Source organism: Lathyrus oleraceus, chromosome 3, assembly GCF_024323335.1.
Source record: "Lathyrus oleraceus cultivar Zhongwan6 chromosome 3, CAAS_Psat_ZW6_1.0, whole genome shotgun sequence".
Lineage (NCBI taxonomy): Eukaryota > Viridiplantae > Streptophyta > Magnoliopsida > Fabales > Fabaceae > Lathyrus > Lathyrus oleraceus.
The window spans coordinates 76,926,364-76,931,525 of NC_066581.1; the positions used below are offsets into that span (position 1 = coordinate 76,926,364).

Genomic DNA, 5,162 nt, shown 5'->3' on the forward strand with positions numbered 1-5,162 from the left:
TCTTCACCACCTCGCTTATCACAGGGTTGATTCGTCTCTGATGTTCTCTGGAAGGTTTTGAATCCTCCTCTAGTGAGATCCGGTGCATACACACGGATGGGCTAATACCTTTTAAATCAGAGATATTGTACCCTAAGGCAGAGGGGTATTTTCTTAAAACATTCAAGAGTCGATTCGTCTCCTCTTGGTTTAAGGTGGCACTAACTATTATTGGGCGGTTCATATCTTCATCCAGGAACTCATATCTTAGGTTCTTGGGTAGTTCCTTAAGTTCTTGGGCTGGTTTTTGAGAATTAGGTGAAGGGTCTGGAGTAAGATCCAAACATTCATTAGTGTGAGGTTTCGTTTCCTCTAACTCATCATCCTTTTCATTCGGGTTTGAAAATGGTTCGATCTTAGATTCTCCCTGATCAAATTCTCTTATGCACTCATCTATGATATCGATCGCATAACATGCGTCTCCTAGAATTGGTGCCATCAGGAATTTCGAAAGAATAAACTCAATCTTTTCGTCCCCTACTTCAAAGGTTAATTTCCCTCTTTTGACATCTATTATAGCTCCGGCGGTTGATAAGAAGGGTCTACCTAAAAGGATAGGGATATCTTCGTCTTCTTTTATATCCATGACCACAAAGTCTGTTGGGATATAAAGTTGACCGATCCTAACTGGGATGTCTTCTAAAATGCCTACAGGATACTTAACAGACCTATCGGCTAATTGTAGGGACATCTTAGTTGGTTGCAATTCTCTTAGGTTTAACCTCTTACATACAGCTAAGGGCATTAAACTTACACTAGCGCCTAAGTCTTGGAAGGCTTTGTCGATCACATGACTTCCTAAAATGCAAGGTATAGAAAAACTACCAGGGTCTTTCTCCTTCTTAGCAAGTTTATCCTCAGAAATAAAGTTGCATTCCAAGGGTTTTGGATCGTCGAGCCTACGCTTGTTAGTTAAGATATCTTTGAGAAATTTGGCGTAAGATGGAATTTGGGTGATAGCTTCGGTGAAAGGAATCTCTACATGAAGCTTTTCTATCACTTTTATAAATTTTTGATATTGGTTGTTGACTTTGGTTTGTTTAAGTCTTTGCGGATACGGGATTGGTGGTTTGTACGGGGGTGGTGGTTTGTAAGTTTTATCCATGGCTTCACCTTCTTGGTTGGTTTGTTTCTCGGGTTCCTCCGGTTCCTCTTCTTGGTTGGTAGAAGTTTTGGACTCGCTCATTGCTGGGTTCTGAGGCCCCTCGTAAGCGGTCCCACTTCATAACGAGATAACGTTAGCTTGCCCTCGAGGGTTTGGTTGAGGTTGTCCAGGAAATTGGCCTCCAGGTGTAGTTTGTGGGGCTTGGTTTTGTGCTACCTGTGAGATCTGGGTTTCAAGCATCTTGTTATGAGTGATTATCTGATCAACCTTGGTTCCTAATTGCGTTATAAGTTCGTTCACGTGAATGTTTTGGTTTAGGAATTCTTTATTTTGCTGAGTCTGGCCCGATATAAAGCTTTCCATGATCTTCTCAAGGTTAGACTTCTGGGGCACAGCTTGCATAGGTTGGTTTGGTTTTTGGGCCTGATAACCTTGCGGTCTCTGAGGTGCATGATTTTGGATAGGGTTCTGGTTTTTATAGGAGAAATTCAGATGATTCTTCCATCCAGGGTTTTAAGTCTTTGAAAATGGGTTACCTTGGGCGTAATTCACTTAGTCGGTATTTAGTTCATTCAAAAGGTTACACTTCGCCGATTCTTGTCCTTTAGATCCACAGAGTTCGCACTCTGTGTGGACTACTGCCACGGTGTTGGTGTTTGTAGACATATGTTCGATCCTAAGGGCTAAAGCGTCCATTTTCGCATGCATCATGTCTAGAGAGCTTACCTCATGTATTCCACCTTGGGTCTCCTTTTTCTCTATTGATGCTCGTTCAGTTCCCCATTGATAATGGTTTTAGGCCATATCCTCAATTAGGTCACAAGCTTCTGGATAAGGTTTGTTCATCAGCGCGCCGCCTGCGGCAACATCGATGCTCATCTTGGTGTTATAATGGAGTCCATTGTTGAAGGTATGAACGATCAGCCATTATTCTAGGCCATGGTGTGGGAAGACTGTTAATAGCTCTTTATATCTCTCCCAAGCTTCGAAAACCGATTCTCCTTGGTTTTGAGCAAATCTAGTTATTTGGTTTCGAAGAACAACAGTCTTACTAGGGGGAAATATCTAGCAAGGAATACTCTCCTAAGGTCTTCCCAGGTAGTTATTGAATTAGCTAGAAGTGAATCCAACCATGAACGTGCTTTATCCCTGAGGGAGAAAGGAAATAATCTTAAACGGATCGCATCGGGTGAAGCACCGTTAGATTTAAAGGTGTCGGCTAGTTGGATAAAAACTTTTAAATGTTGATTCGGGTTCTCGATAGCGAGACCCGCGTATTGGTTTTGTTGCACTAATTGCAACAAAGACGGTTTTAGTTCGAAATTGTTAGCAGGTATAAGGGGGTTTACTATACTCGAACTAGGTCCCTTATCATATGGTTGGGCAAATTCCTTAAGAGGTCGCCTATCGCGACTCTTGGGCATAACTTTCTTAATTCGGATGAGTAAGAGGCGTGTACGAGTATAACGTTCGGGTTCCGCTAAAGGATCTACTAAATCCCCGGTACTACGGGTTCTTCGCATTTACCGACTAATAATGCCTTAGTCTATACGGTGTAACAACAGGGTACGAAATTTGACGAAGTTGGTGCCTGGCAATGACGCCAAAAACTTGATCGTTGTGATTCGCAAGTGCACGAATAACATCAAAGTAATATAAAAGAATATCGATCCCACAGAGACCAATCGTCAATCTATCGATTACTATCGTTACGGTGTTTATCTAAGGCGGTATAAGAGATATTGGGTTTGCAAAATAACGGTAAATAATAAATGCAGGTAAAGACAGGTTGAATGTAATTCACGCCAGTTAAGTGATGTTTCGATTGTCTAAATAGAACTACTTATGAGGCAATATTTTCTATTCTTGAAAAGAATCCATTTAACAGGAACTGTCGCTTTCGCGTATTCAGAACCGAGTTTACGCTTAAATTTAAGACCTTTTATTGTCACTTATAAAAGGTGCGCAGAACGCTAAAGTAGTAAACCTATTTTTAAGAAATGAGACTCGTAAACTTAGTTGAAAAGTGATTTTGATTAGGAAAGTTTACCCAAGGAGTTTCCTGATTTTAAACCTATCAACGCGTCCGAAAACAGTTTCAAAAATAGTTTTTCCTTAAAGTGATAAAGATTCCTAGTTACTAAGCCAAGGTGCTTTCACACTCCTCGAATAGTTAAAACTAACCAAGTCTGTTTTAGAAAACTCAAGTTAAAAATCAAAATAGCCTTTAAAGTATTTCTACAGATTTCAATATGTGAAACATTACTTTAACCGCGATCCTTACATTCTAACCTTTAAAAGATTTAGCCAGACATGGTAACACAAACGAACATAACGGTGTTAATCATGATGAAAAGTTTGTTTTAGAATGTGAGGCGTAGAGAGCGAGTAAAGTGCGTAAAATAAATAAAATAAAGCGAGTGCGGAAAATAAATAAAATAAAGCGAGTGCGAAAAATAAATAAAGTAAAAGCTATGCGGGAAATAAATAAAATAAAAGCGATGCAGGAAATAAATAAAATAAAAGCGATGCGGGAAATAAATAAAGTAAAAGCGATGCGGGAAATAAATAAAATAAAAGTGATGCGGGAAATAAATAAATAAAGCGATAAATAAGAACCTGCTCCAAACGGAGGCTTAGATTCTGGTATAAAAATAAACCTCCGACTCCTGAAGCTAAAGACGATAGCAACTCGAGGTGACCCAACTCAATCTCACAAGGTACGATAACCCCCCGATGTGACGGATTATCACTATTACAAATGATAAATATATGCTTAGTGTTGTAAAATTAAGTTGGATGCTAGAAAACAAAATGAAATAAGTTATTTATAGATATTTTCAGCAGTTTGTAAAGACCATGGTGCCCTCCAACTTCCCCTTAGTGGGACTTAGTGGGAACGTGATTTCCAAAGGTGGCGCCCGCCATCCCTTCATGGCGCCCGCCATGTGTGTAAATGGGGTGGATCATGGGAACATGGCGGTTACCTCCTAGTTGAGGGTTGATGACTCATGGCTTCCCCTATAGCGGCTGCCATGTGCAACGCCATGTGTGTAATTTCGCCGAAAAACCCTAATTTTAGGTCTTTTTGCTTCGTTTCTTCCAAAAGAGTTCGAAAGTGCTAAATATCTGAAAACAAGAGAAAAGAGAGCATAATACAAATAAAATGATAATAAAGTCCTAATAAACATGTGAAATCCGAGTCAAAAACACGGTGTAATTCGGTGTGATCAACACTCTCATATCTATCCTTATTGGAGGCAACTACAATGTGAATAGAATCATCATTTCCCCTCTTCTTGGAACTATCCCTCATGAAGTGATCAATTTTATGAGAAGTGAAGAATTTTACCCTTTTTTTGTTAAATATATTTGACTTGGACATCCCTTTATGCTCACTTCCTCCTCTTGAGACACTCAAATCTTCACCATTATCGTCAATCTTCAAATCTTGCAGCTTTAAACAAAATTTAGATCCCACAGTCATCTGCACTTCATCCAAAGTAATAGTACCTTACTTATCATAAATAATGGCATCCTTAAGTGCTTAAATAATATGGGTAATTATCTCAACAATATTAGAGATTTGTCATCATTGTCAATCTTCACCTCAATCTTCTCAAGATCATCAATAAACTTGTGAAATTATGTTAACTTCTCCATTATGGAATTGTTTTCTACCATTTTAAATTAGTAGAGTTATTGTTCCAAACAAAACTTATGATCCAAAGATTTGGTCATATACAATGATTCAAGTTTTACCCATATCAAAGTCATAGTCTTCTCCCTTTCAAATTACCTTAGAACTTTATCTCTGAAGCATAAGATAATGACACTTATAGCCTTATCCACCATCTTAGTCTTCTCTCCTTCTATTATGCATGCAGGCATTGATGCCTTTCCTTTTAATGCTTTAATAAATTTCTCTTGAGTTAAGATTGCTTGCATATTCACTGTCCAAAATCCAAATCGGTCTCTGGAAAACATCTTGATCCACCATTTCGAATTCATGGTGCTC

The 5,162-nt window shown here is 38.9% G+C and overlaps 1 non-coding gene across 1 annotated transcript; it reads left to right on the forward strand.

Moving 5' to 3' along the window:
* Positions 1-2,078: 2,078 nt before the first annotated feature.
* LOC127133683 (small nucleolar RNA R71) lies at positions 2,079-2,185 on the forward strand. Its single transcript, XR_007807633.1, has one exon. It is a non-coding gene; the product is annotated as a small nucleolar RNA R71 (small nucleolar RNA).
* Positions 2,186-5,162: the final 2,977 nt, after the last annotated feature.